Source organism: Taudactylus pleione, unplaced genomic scaffold, assembly GCF_031769625.1.
Source record: "Taudactylus pleione unplaced genomic scaffold, aTauple2 ptg002146l, whole genome shotgun sequence".
Taxonomy (NCBI): Eukaryota; Metazoa; Chordata; class Amphibia; order Anura; family Myobatrachidae; genus Taudactylus; species Taudactylus pleione.
The window spans coordinates 342,829-352,500 of record NW_028286540.1 but is presented as its reverse complement, the minus strand read 5'-3'; the positions used below and the strand labels follow the sequence as shown (position 1 = coordinate 352,500).

General features: G+C 37.2%; 2 non-coding genes and 36 pseudogenes across 2 annotated transcripts; all 38 read right to left on the bottom strand.

Annotated features, from left to right (window-relative positions):
* LOC148435131 (5S ribosomal RNA) overlaps window positions 1-41 on the bottom strand; it is a 119-nt pseudogene extending 78 nt beyond the window's left edge.
* A 114-nt stretch (window positions 42-155) lies between these two features.
* Window positions 156-274, bottom strand: LOC148435130 (5S ribosomal RNA; annotated as a pseudogene).
* Window positions 275-390: 116 nt separating this feature from the next.
* Window positions 391-509, bottom strand: LOC148435129 (5S ribosomal RNA; annotated as a pseudogene).
* A 116-nt stretch (window positions 510-625) lies between these two features.
* Window positions 626-744, bottom strand: LOC148435128 (5S ribosomal RNA; annotated as a pseudogene).
* A 115-nt stretch (window positions 745-859) lies between these two features.
* LOC148435127 (5S ribosomal RNA) lies at window positions 860-978 on the bottom strand (annotated as a pseudogene).
* A 116-nt stretch (window positions 979-1,094) lies between these two features.
* On the bottom strand, window positions 1,095-1,213 carry LOC148435126 (5S ribosomal RNA; annotated as a pseudogene).
* A 116-nt stretch (window positions 1,214-1,329) lies between these two features.
* On the bottom strand, window positions 1,330-1,448 carry LOC148435125 (5S ribosomal RNA; annotated as a pseudogene).
* Window positions 1,449-1,565: 117 nt separating this feature from the next.
* On the bottom strand, window positions 1,566-1,684 carry LOC148435124 (5S ribosomal RNA; annotated as a pseudogene).
* Window positions 1,685-1,795: 111 nt separating this feature from the next.
* Window positions 1,796-1,914, bottom strand: LOC148435123 (5S ribosomal RNA; annotated as a pseudogene).
* A 116-nt stretch (window positions 1,915-2,030) lies between these two features.
* LOC148435122 (5S ribosomal RNA) lies at window positions 2,031-2,149 on the bottom strand (annotated as a pseudogene).
* A 116-nt stretch (window positions 2,150-2,265) lies between these two features.
* Window positions 2,266-2,384, bottom strand: LOC148435121 (5S ribosomal RNA; annotated as a pseudogene).
* Window positions 2,385-2,500: 116 nt separating this feature from the next.
* On the bottom strand, window positions 2,501-2,619 carry LOC148435120 (5S ribosomal RNA; annotated as a pseudogene).
* A 116-nt stretch (window positions 2,620-2,735) lies between these two features.
* Window positions 2,736-2,854, bottom strand: LOC148435119 (5S ribosomal RNA; annotated as a pseudogene).
* Window positions 2,855-2,970: 116 nt separating this feature from the next.
* LOC148435118 (5S ribosomal RNA) lies at window positions 2,971-3,089 on the bottom strand (annotated as a pseudogene).
* A 115-nt stretch (window positions 3,090-3,204) lies between these two features.
* LOC148435117 (5S ribosomal RNA) lies at window positions 3,205-3,323 on the bottom strand (annotated as a pseudogene).
* Window positions 3,324-3,439: 116 nt separating this feature from the next.
* On the bottom strand, window positions 3,440-3,558 carry LOC148435116 (5S ribosomal RNA; annotated as a pseudogene).
* Window positions 3,559-3,907: 349 nt separating this feature from the next.
* LOC148435115 (5S ribosomal RNA) lies at window positions 3,908-4,026 on the bottom strand (annotated as a pseudogene).
* A 116-nt stretch (window positions 4,027-4,142) lies between these two features.
* Window positions 4,143-4,261, bottom strand: LOC148435114 (5S ribosomal RNA; annotated as a pseudogene).
* A 115-nt stretch (window positions 4,262-4,376) lies between these two features.
* Window positions 4,377-4,495, bottom strand: LOC148435113 (5S ribosomal RNA; annotated as a pseudogene).
* Window positions 4,496-4,836: 341 nt separating this feature from the next.
* On the bottom strand, window positions 4,837-4,955 carry LOC148435112 (5S ribosomal RNA). Its single transcript, XR_015876747.1, has one exon. It is a non-coding gene; the product is annotated as a 5S ribosomal RNA (ribosomal RNA).
* Window positions 4,956-5,070: 115 nt separating this feature from the next.
* LOC148435111 (5S ribosomal RNA) lies at window positions 5,071-5,189 on the bottom strand (annotated as a pseudogene).
* Window positions 5,190-5,293: 104 nt separating this feature from the next.
* Window positions 5,294-5,412, bottom strand: LOC148435110 (5S ribosomal RNA; annotated as a pseudogene).
* Window positions 5,413-5,528: 116 nt separating this feature from the next.
* On the bottom strand, window positions 5,529-5,647 carry LOC148435109 (5S ribosomal RNA; annotated as a pseudogene).
* A 115-nt stretch (window positions 5,648-5,762) lies between these two features.
* On the bottom strand, window positions 5,763-5,881 carry LOC148435108 (5S ribosomal RNA; annotated as a pseudogene).
* Window positions 5,882-5,997: 116 nt separating this feature from the next.
* LOC148435107 (5S ribosomal RNA) lies at window positions 5,998-6,116 on the bottom strand (annotated as a pseudogene).
* Window positions 6,117-6,465: 349 nt separating this feature from the next.
* LOC148435106 (5S ribosomal RNA) lies at window positions 6,466-6,584 on the bottom strand (annotated as a pseudogene).
* A 116-nt stretch (window positions 6,585-6,700) lies between these two features.
* On the bottom strand, window positions 6,701-6,819 carry LOC148435105 (5S ribosomal RNA; annotated as a pseudogene).
* Window positions 6,820-6,934: 115 nt separating this feature from the next.
* LOC148435104 (5S ribosomal RNA) lies at window positions 6,935-7,053 on the bottom strand (annotated as a pseudogene).
* Window positions 7,054-7,394: 341 nt separating this feature from the next.
* On the bottom strand, window positions 7,395-7,513 carry LOC148435103 (5S ribosomal RNA). The gene has a single exon (XR_015876746.1). It is a non-coding gene; the product is annotated as a 5S ribosomal RNA (ribosomal RNA).
* Window positions 7,514-7,628: 115 nt separating this feature from the next.
* Window positions 7,629-7,747, bottom strand: LOC148435102 (5S ribosomal RNA; annotated as a pseudogene).
* A 104-nt stretch (window positions 7,748-7,851) lies between these two features.
* Window positions 7,852-7,970, bottom strand: LOC148435101 (5S ribosomal RNA; annotated as a pseudogene).
* Window positions 7,971-8,086: 116 nt separating this feature from the next.
* Window positions 8,087-8,205, bottom strand: LOC148435100 (5S ribosomal RNA; annotated as a pseudogene).
* Window positions 8,206-8,320: 115 nt separating this feature from the next.
* On the bottom strand, window positions 8,321-8,439 carry LOC148435099 (5S ribosomal RNA; annotated as a pseudogene).
* A 116-nt stretch (window positions 8,440-8,555) lies between these two features.
* LOC148435098 (5S ribosomal RNA) lies at window positions 8,556-8,674 on the bottom strand (annotated as a pseudogene).
* Window positions 8,675-8,790: 116 nt separating this feature from the next.
* Window positions 8,791-8,909, bottom strand: LOC148435097 (5S ribosomal RNA; annotated as a pseudogene).
* Window positions 8,910-9,024: 115 nt separating this feature from the next.
* On the bottom strand, window positions 9,025-9,143 carry LOC148435096 (5S ribosomal RNA; annotated as a pseudogene).
* Window positions 9,144-9,259: 116 nt separating this feature from the next.
* Window positions 9,260-9,378, bottom strand: LOC148435095 (5S ribosomal RNA; annotated as a pseudogene).
* Window positions 9,379-9,494: 116 nt separating this feature from the next.
* Window positions 9,495-9,613, bottom strand: LOC148435094 (5S ribosomal RNA; annotated as a pseudogene).
* Window positions 9,614-9,672: the final 59 nt, after the last annotated feature.

The following is a 9,672-nucleotide window of genomic DNA, read 5'->3' as shown; positions in this document are numbered from 1 at the left end:
CAGACGAGATTGGGCATGTCCAGTGTGGTTTGGCAATAGGTGCTAAAAGCCTTAACTTTAGACCTCTTTTACTTCTTTACTCAAGTAAATTCATTGATAAGTTGAAAAATGTAATGTAAAATGTAATAGAAAAGAATGTTATGGCTATATAAAATTACCTACAGCACCAGGGATTCCTAGGTGGTCTCCCATCCAAGTACTATCCAGGCCCAACACTGCATAGCTTCCAATATCAGACGAGATTGGGCATGTCCAGTGTGGTTTGGCTGTAGGTGCGCAAAGACATTAACTTTAGACCTCTTTTACTTCTTTACTCAAGTAAATTCATTGATAAGTTGAAAAAATTAAATGTAAAATGTAATAGAAAAGAATGTTATGGCAGTATAAAATTACCTACAGCACCTGGTATTCCCAGGTGGTCTCCCATCCAAGTACTAACCAGGCCCAACACTGCATAGTTTCCAAGATCAGACAAGATTGGGCATGTCCAGTGTGGTTTGGCTGTAGGTGCCCAAAAGCATTAAATTTATACCGCTATTACTTCTTAACTCAAGTAAATTCATTGATAAGTTGAAAAAATTAAATGTAAAATGTAATAGAAAAGAACGTTATGGCAGTATAAAATTACCTACAGCACCTGGTATTCCCAGGTGGTCTCCCATCCAAGTACTAACCAGACCCAACACTGCATAGCTTTCAAGATCAGACGAGATTGGGCATGTCCAGTGTGGTTTGGCTGTAGGTGCTCAAAAACATTAACTTTAGACCTCTTTTACTCCTTAACTCAAGTAAATTCAATGATAAGTTGTAAAATTAAATGTAAAATATAATAGAAAAGAATGTTATGGCAGTATAAAATTACCTACAGCTCCTGGTATTCCCAGGTGGTCTCCCATCCAAGTACTAACCAGGCCCAACACTGCATAGCTTCCAAGATCAGACAAGATTGGGCATGTCCAGTGTGGTTTGGCTGTAGGTGCGCAAACGCATTAACTTTAGACCTCTATTACTTCTTAACTCAAGTAAATTCATTAATAAGTTGAAAAAATTAAATGTAAAATGTAATAGAAAAGAATGTTATGGCAGTATAAAATTACCTACAGCACCTGGTATTCCCAGGTGGTCTCCCATCCAAGTACTAACCAGGCCCAACACTGCATAGCTTCCAAGATCAGATGAGATTGGGCATGTCCAGTGTGGTTTGGCTGTACGTGCTCAAAAACATTAATTTTAGACCTCTTTTACTTCTTAACTCAAGTAAATTCATTGATAAGTTGAAAAAATTAAATGTAAAATGTTCTAGAAAAGAATGTTATGGCAGTATAAAATTACCTACAGCACCTGGTATTCCCAGGTGGTCTCCCATCCAAGTAAAAACCAGGCCAAATACTGCATAGCTTCCAATATCAGATGAGATTGGGCATGTCCAGTGTGGTTTGACTGTAGGTGCTCAAAAACATTAACTTTAGACATCTTTTACTTCTTAACTCAAGTAAATTCATTGATAAGTTGAAAAAATTAAATGTAAAATTTAATAGAAAAAGAATGTTATGGCAATATAAAATTACCTACAGCACCAGGGATTCCTAGGTGGTCTCCCATCCAAGTAATAACCAAGCCCAACACTGCATAGCTTCCAATATCAGACGAGATTGGGCATGTCCAGTGTGGTTTGGCTGTAGGTGCTCAAAGAAATTAACTTTAGAACTCTTTTACTTCTTTACTCAAGTAAATTCATTGATAAGTTGAAAAAATTAAATGTAAAATGTAATAGACTGTTATGGCAGTATAAAATTACCTACAGCACCTGGGATTCCTAGGTGGTCTCCCATCCAAGTACTAACCAGGCCCAACACTGCATAGCTTCCAAGATCAGACGAGATTGGGCATGTCCACTGTGGTTTGGCTGTTGGTGCTCAAAAACATTAACTTTAGACCTCTTTTACTTCTTAACTCAAGTAAATTCATTGATAAGTTGAAAAAATTAAATGTAAAATGTAATAGAAAAGAATGTTATGGCAGTATAAAATTACCTACAGCACCTGGTATTGCCAGGTGGTCTCCAATCCAAGTACTAACCAGGCCCAACACTGCATAGTTTCCAAGATCAGACGAGATTGGGCATGTCCAGTGTGGTTTGGCTGTAGGTGCCCAAAAGCATTAAATTTATACCGCTATTACTTCTTAACTCAAGTAAATTCATTGATAAGTTGAAAAAATGTAATGTAAAATGTAATAGAAAAGAATGTTATGGCTATATAAAATTACCTACAGCACCAGGGATTCCTAGGTGGTCTCCCTTCCAAGTACTATCCAGGCCCAAGACTGCATAGCTTCCAATATCAGACGAGATTGGGCATGTCCAGTGTGGTTTGGCTGTAGGTGCACAAAGACATTAACTTTAGACCTCTTTTACTTCTTTACTCAAGTAAATTCATTGATAAGTTGAAAAAATTAAATGTAAAATGTAATAGAAAAGAATGTTATGGCAGTATAAAATTACCTACAGCACCTGGTATTCCCAGGTGGTCTCCCATCCAAGTACTAACCAGGCCCAACACTGCATAGTTTCCAAGATCAGACAAGATTGGGCATGTCCAGTGTGGTTTGGCTGTAGGTGCCCAAAAGCATTAAATTTATACCGCTATTACTTCTTAACTCAAGTAAATTCATTGATAAGTTGAAAAAATTAAATTTAAAATGTAATAGAAAAGAATGTTATGGCAGTATAAAATTACCTACAGCACCTGGTATTCCCAGGTGGTCTCCCATCCAAGTACAAACCAGGCCAAACACTGCATAGCTTCCAAGATCAGATGAGATTGTGCATGTCCAGTGTGGTTTGACTGTAGGTGCTCAAAAACATTAACTTTAGACATCTTTTACTTCTTAACTCAAGTAAATTCATTGATAAATTGAAAAAATGTAATGTAAAATGTAATAGAAAAGAATGTTATGGCTATATAAAATTACCTACTGCACCTGGTATTCCCAGGTGGTCTCCCATCCAAGTACAAACCAGGCCCAACACTGCATAGCTTCCAAGATCAGACGAGATTGGGCATGTCCAGTGTGGTTTGGCTGTAGGTGCTAAAAGAATTAACTTTAGACCTCTTTTACTTCTTAACTCAAGTAAATTCATTGATAAGTTGAAAAAATTAAATGTAAAATGTAATAGAAAAGAATGTTATGGCAGTATAAAATTACCTACAGCACCTGGTATTTCCAGGTGGTCTCCCATCCAAGTACTGACCATGCCCAACACTGCATAGCTTCCAAGATCAAACGACATTGGCCATGTCCAGTGTGGTTTGGCTATAGGTGCTCAAAAATATTAACTTTATACCTCTTTTACTTCTTAACTCAAGTAAATTCATTGCTAAGTTGAAAAAATGTAATGTAAAATGTAATAGAAAAGAATGTCATGGCTATATAAAATTACCTCCAGCACCTGGTATTCCCAGGTGTTCTCCCATCCAAGTACTAACCAGGCCCAACACTGAATAGCTTCCAAGATCAGACGAGATTGGGCATGTCCAGTGTGGTTTGGCTATAGGTGCTAAAAGCCTTAACTTTAGACCTCTTTTACTTCTTAACTCAAGTAAATTCATTGATAAGTTGAAAAAATTATATGTAAAATGTAATAGAAAAGAATGTTATGGCAGTATAAAACTACCTACTGCACCTGGTTTTCCCAGGTGGTCTCCCATCCAAGTACTGACCATTCCCAACACTGCATAGCTTCCAAGATCAAACGACATTGGCCATGTCCAGTGTGGTTTGGCTATAGGTGCTGAAAAATATTAACTTTAGACCTCTTTTACTTCTTAACTCAAGTAAATTCATTTATAATTGAAAAAATGTAATGTAAAATGTAATAGAAAAGAATGTTATGGCTATATAAAATTACCTACAGCACCTGGTATTCCCAGGTGGTCTCCCATCCAAGTACTAACCAGGCCCAACACTGCATAGCTTCCAAGATCAGATGAGATTGGGCATGTCCAGTGTGGTTTGGATGTAGGTGCTCAAAAACATTAACTTTAGACCTCTATTACTTCTTAACTCAAGTAAATTCATTGATAAGTTGAAAAAATTAAATTTAAAATGTAATAGAAAAGAATGTTATGGCAGTATAAAATTACCTACAGCATCTGGTAATCCCTGGTGGTCTCCCATCCAAGTACTAACCAGGCCCAACACTGCATAGCTTCCAAGTTCAGACGAGATTGGGCATGTCCAGTGTGGATTGGCTGTAGGTGCTCAAAAACATTAACTTTAGACCTCTTTTACTTCTTAACTCAAGTAAATTCAATGATAAGTTGAAAAATGAAATGTAAAATGTAATAGAAAAGAATGTTATGGCAGTATAAAATTACCTACAGCACCTGGTATTCCCAGGTGGTCTCCCATCAAAGTACTAACCAGGCCCAACACTGCATAGCTTCCAAGATCAGACGAGATTGGGCATGTCCAGTGTGGTTTGGCTGGAGGTGCTCAAAAACATTAACTTTAGACCTCTTTTACTTCTTTACTCAAGTAAATTCATTGATAAGTTGAAAAAATTAAATGTAAAATGTAATAGAAAAGAATGTTATGGCAGTATAAAATTACCTACTGCACCTGGTTTTCCAAGGTGGTCTCCCATCCAAGTACTGACCATTCCCAACACTGCATAGCTTCCAAGATCAAACAACATTGGCTATGTCCAGTGTGGTTTGCCTATAGGTCCTGAAAAATATTAACTTTAGACCTCTTTTACTTCTTAACTCAAGTAAATTCATTGCTAAGTTGAAAAAATGCAATGTAAAATGTAATGTTATGGCTATATAAAATTACCTACAGCACCTGGTATTCCCAGGTGGTCTCCCATCCAAGTACTAACCAGGCCCAACACTGCATAGCTTCCAAGATCAGATGAGATTGGGCATGTCCAGTGTGGTTTGGCTGTAGGTGCTAAAAGCTTTAACTTTAGACATCTTTTACTTCTTAACTCAAGTAAATTCATTGATAAGTTGAAAAAATTAAATGAAAAATGTAATAGAAAAGAATGTTATGGCAGTATAAAATTACCTACAGCACCTGGTATTCCCAGGTGGTCTCCCATCCAAGTACTGACCATGCCCAACACTGCATAGCTTCCAAGATCAAACGACATTGGCCATGTCCAGTGTGGTTTGGCTATAGGTGCTGAAAAATATTAACTTTAGATGTCTTTTACTTCTTAACTCAAGTAAATTCATTGCTAAGTTGAAAAAATGTAGTAGAAAAGAATGTTATGGCTATATAAAATTACCTACAGCACCTGGTATTCCCAGGTGGTCTCCCATCCAAGTACAAACCAGGCCAAACACTGCATAGCTTCCAAGATCAGATGAGATTGTGCATGTCCAGTGTGGTTTGACTGTAGGTGCTCAAAAACATTAACTTTAGACATCTTTTACTTCTTAACTCAAGTAAATTCATTGATAAATTGAAAAAATGTAATGTAAAATGTAATAGAAAAGAATGTTATGGCTATATAAAATTACCTACAGCACCTGGTATTCCCAGGTGGTCTCCCATCCAAGTACAAACCAGGCCCAACACTGCATAGCTTCCAAGATCAGACGAGATTGGGCATGTCCAGTGTGGTTTGGCTGTAGGTGCTAAAAGAATTAACTTTAGACCTCTTTTACTTCTTAACTCAAGTAAATTCATTGATAAGTTGAAAAAATTAAATGTAAAATGTAATAGAAAAGAATGTTATGGCAGTATAAAATTACCTACAGCACCTGGTATTTCCAGGTGGTCTCCCATCCAAGTACTGACCATGCCCAACACTGCATAGCTTCCAAGATCAAACGACATTGGCCATGTCCAGTGTGGTTTGGCTATAGGTGCTCAAAAATATTAACTTTATACCTCTTTTACTTCTTAACTCAAGTAAATTCATTGCTAAGTTGAAAAAATGTAATGTAAAATGTAATAGAAAAGAATGTCATGGCTATATAAAATTACCTCCAGCACCTGGTATTCCCAGGTGTTCTCCCATCCAAGTACTAACCAGGCCCAACACTGAATAGCTTCCAAGATCAGACGAGATTGGGCATGTCCAGTGTGGTTTGGCTATAGGTGCTAAAAGCCTTAACTTTAGACCTCTTTTACTTCTTAACTCAAGTAAATTCATTGATAAGTTGAAAAAATTATATGTAAAATGTAATAGAAAAGAATGTTATGGCAGTATAAAACTACCTACTGCACCTGGTTTTCCCAGGTGGTCTCCCATCCAAGTACTGACCATTCCCAACACTGCATAGCTTCCAAGATCAAACGACATTGGCCATGTCCAGTGTGGTTTGGCTATAGGTGCTGAAAAATATTAACTTTAGACCTCTTTTACTTCTTAACTCAAGTAAATTCATTTATAATTGAAAAAATGTAATGTAAAATGTAATAGAAAAGAATGTTATGGCTATATAAAATTACCTACAGCACCTGGTATTCCCAGGTGGTCTCCCATCCAAGTACTAACCAGGCCCAACACTGCATAGCTTCCAAGATCAGATGAGATTGGGCATGTCCAGTGTGGTTTGGATGTAGGTGCTCAAAAACATTAACTTTAGACCTCTATTACTTCTTAACTCAAGTAAATTCATTGATAAGTTGAAAAAATTAAATTTAAAATGTAATAGAAAAGAATGTTATGGCAGTATAAAATTACCTACAGCATCTGGTAATCCCTGGTGGTCTCCCATCCAAGTACTAACCAGGCCCAACACTGCATAGCTTCCAAGTTCAGACGAGATTGGGCATGTCCAGTGTGGATTGGCTGTAGGTGCTCAAAAACATTAACTTTAGACCTCTTTTACTTCTTAACTCAAGTAAATTCAATGATAAGTTGAAAAATGAAATGTAAAATGTAATAGAAAAGAATGTTATGGCAGTATAAAATTACCTACAGCACCTGGTATTCCCAGGTGGTCTCCCATCAAAGTACTAACCAGGCCCAACACTGCATAGCTTCCAAGATCAGACGAGATTGGGCATGTCCAGTGTGGTTTGGCTGGAGGTGCTCAAAAACATTAACTTTAGACCTCTTTTACTTCTTTACTCAAGTAAATTCATTGATAAGTTGAAAAAATTAAATGTAAAATGTAATAGAAAAGAATGTTATGGCAGTATAAAATTACCTACTGCACCTGGTTTTCCAAGGTGGTCTCCCATCCAAGTACTGACCATTCCCAACACTGCATAGCTTCCAAGATCAAACAACATTGGCTATGTCCAGTGTGGTTTGCCTATAGGTCCTGAAAAATATTAACTTTAGACCTCTTTTACTTCTTAACTCAAGTAAATTCATTGCTAAGTTGAAAAAATGCAATGTAAAATGTAATGTTATGGCTATATAAAATTACCTACAGCACCTGGTATTCCCAGGTGGTCTCCCATCCAAGTACTAACCAGGCCCAACACTGCATAGCTTCCAAGATCAGATGAGATTGGGCATGTCCAGTGTGGTTTGGCTGTAGGTGCTAAAAGCTTTAACTTTAGACATCTTTTACTTCTTAACTCAAGTAAATTCATTGATAAGTTGAAAAAATTAAATGAAAAATGTAATAGAAAAGAATGTTATGGCAGTATAAAATTACCTACAGCACCTGGTATTCCCAGGTGGTCTCCCATCCAAGTACTGACCATGCCCAACACTGCATAGCTTCCAAGATCAAACGACATTGGCCATGTCCAGTGTGGTTTGGCTATAGGTGCTGAAAAATATTAACTTTAGATGTCTTTTACTTCTTAACTCAAGTAAATTCATTGCTAAGTTGAAAAAATGTAGTAGAAAAGAATGTTATGGCTATATAAAATTATCTACAGCACCTGGTATTCCCAGGTGGTCTCCCATCCAAGTACTAACCAGGCCCAACACTGGATAGCTTCCAAGATCAGACGAGATTGGGCATGTCCAGTGTGGTTTGGCTATAGGTGCTGAAAAATATTAACTTTAGACCTCTTTTACTTCTTAACTCAAGTAAATTCATTGCTAAGTTGAAAAAATGTAATGTAAAATGTAATAGAAAAGAATGTTATGGCTATATAAAATTACCTACAGCACCTGGTATTCCCAGGTGGTCTCCCATCCAAGTACTAACCAGGCCCAACACTGCATAGCTTCCAAGATCAGACGAGATTGGGCATGTCCAGTGTGGTTTGGAAATAGGTGCTAAAAGCCTTAACTTTAGACCTCTTTTACTTCTTAACTCAAGTAAATTCATTGATAAGTTGAAAAAATGTAATGTAAAATGTAATAGAAAAGAATGTTATGGCTATATAAAATTACCTACAGCACCAGGGATTCCTAGGTGGTCTCCCATCCAAGTACTATCCAGGCCCAACACTGCATAGCTTCCAATATCAGACGAGATTGGGCATGTCCAGTGTGGTTTGGCTGTAGGTGCGCAAAGACATTAACTTTAGACCTCTTTTACTTCTTTACTCAAGTAAATTCATTGATAAGTTGAAAAAATTAAATGTAAAATGTAATAGAAAAGAATGTTATGGCAGTATAAAATTACCTACAGCACCTGGTATTCCCAGGTGGTCTCCCATCCAAGTACTAACCAGGCCCAACACTGCATAGTTTCCAAGATCAGACAAGATTGGGCATGTCCAGTGTGGTTTGGCTGTAGGTGCCCAAAAGCAATAAATTTATACCGCTATTACTTCTTAACTCAAGTAAATTCTTTGATAAGTTGAAAAAATTAAATGTAAAATGTAATAGAAAAGAACGTTATGGCAGTATAAAATTACCTACAGCACCTGGTATTCCCAGGTGGTCTACCATCCAAGTACTAACCAGACCCAACACTGCATAGCTTCCAAGATCAGACGAGATTGGGCATGTCCAGTGTGGTTTGGCTGTAGGTGCTCAAAAACATTAACTTTAGACCTCTTTTACTCCTTAACTCAAGTAAATTCAATGATAAGTTGTAAAATTAAATGTAAAATATAATAGAAAAGAATGTTATGGCAGTATAAAATTACCTACAGCTCCTGGTATTCCCAGGTGGTCTCCCATCCAAGTACTAACCAGGCCCAACACTGCATAGCTTCCAAGATCAGACAAGATTGGGCATGTCCAGTGTGGTTTGGCTGTAGGTGCGCAAAAGCATTAACTTTAGACCTCTATTACTTCTTAACTCAAGTAAATTCATTAATAAGTTGAAAAAATTAAATGTAAAATGTAATAGAAAAGAATGTTATGGCAGTATAAAATTAAGTACAGCACCTGGTATTCCCAGGTGGTCTCCCATCCAAGTACTAACCATGCCCAACACTGCATAGCTTCCAAGATCAGATGAGATTGGGCATGTCCAGTGTGGTTTGGCTGTAAGTGCTCAAAAACATTAATTTTAGACCTCTTTTACTTCTTAACTCAAGTAAATTCATTGATAAGTTGAAAAAATTAAATGTAAAATGTTCTAGAAAAGAATGTTATGGCAGTATAAAATTACCTACAGCACCTGGTATTCCCAGGTGGTCTCCCATCCAAGTACAAACCAGGCCAAATACTTCATAGCTTCCAAGATAAGATGAGATTGGGCATGTCAAGTGTGGTTTGGCTGTAGGTGCTCAAAGACATTAACTTTAGACCTCTTTTACTTCTTAACTCAAGTAAATTCATTGCTA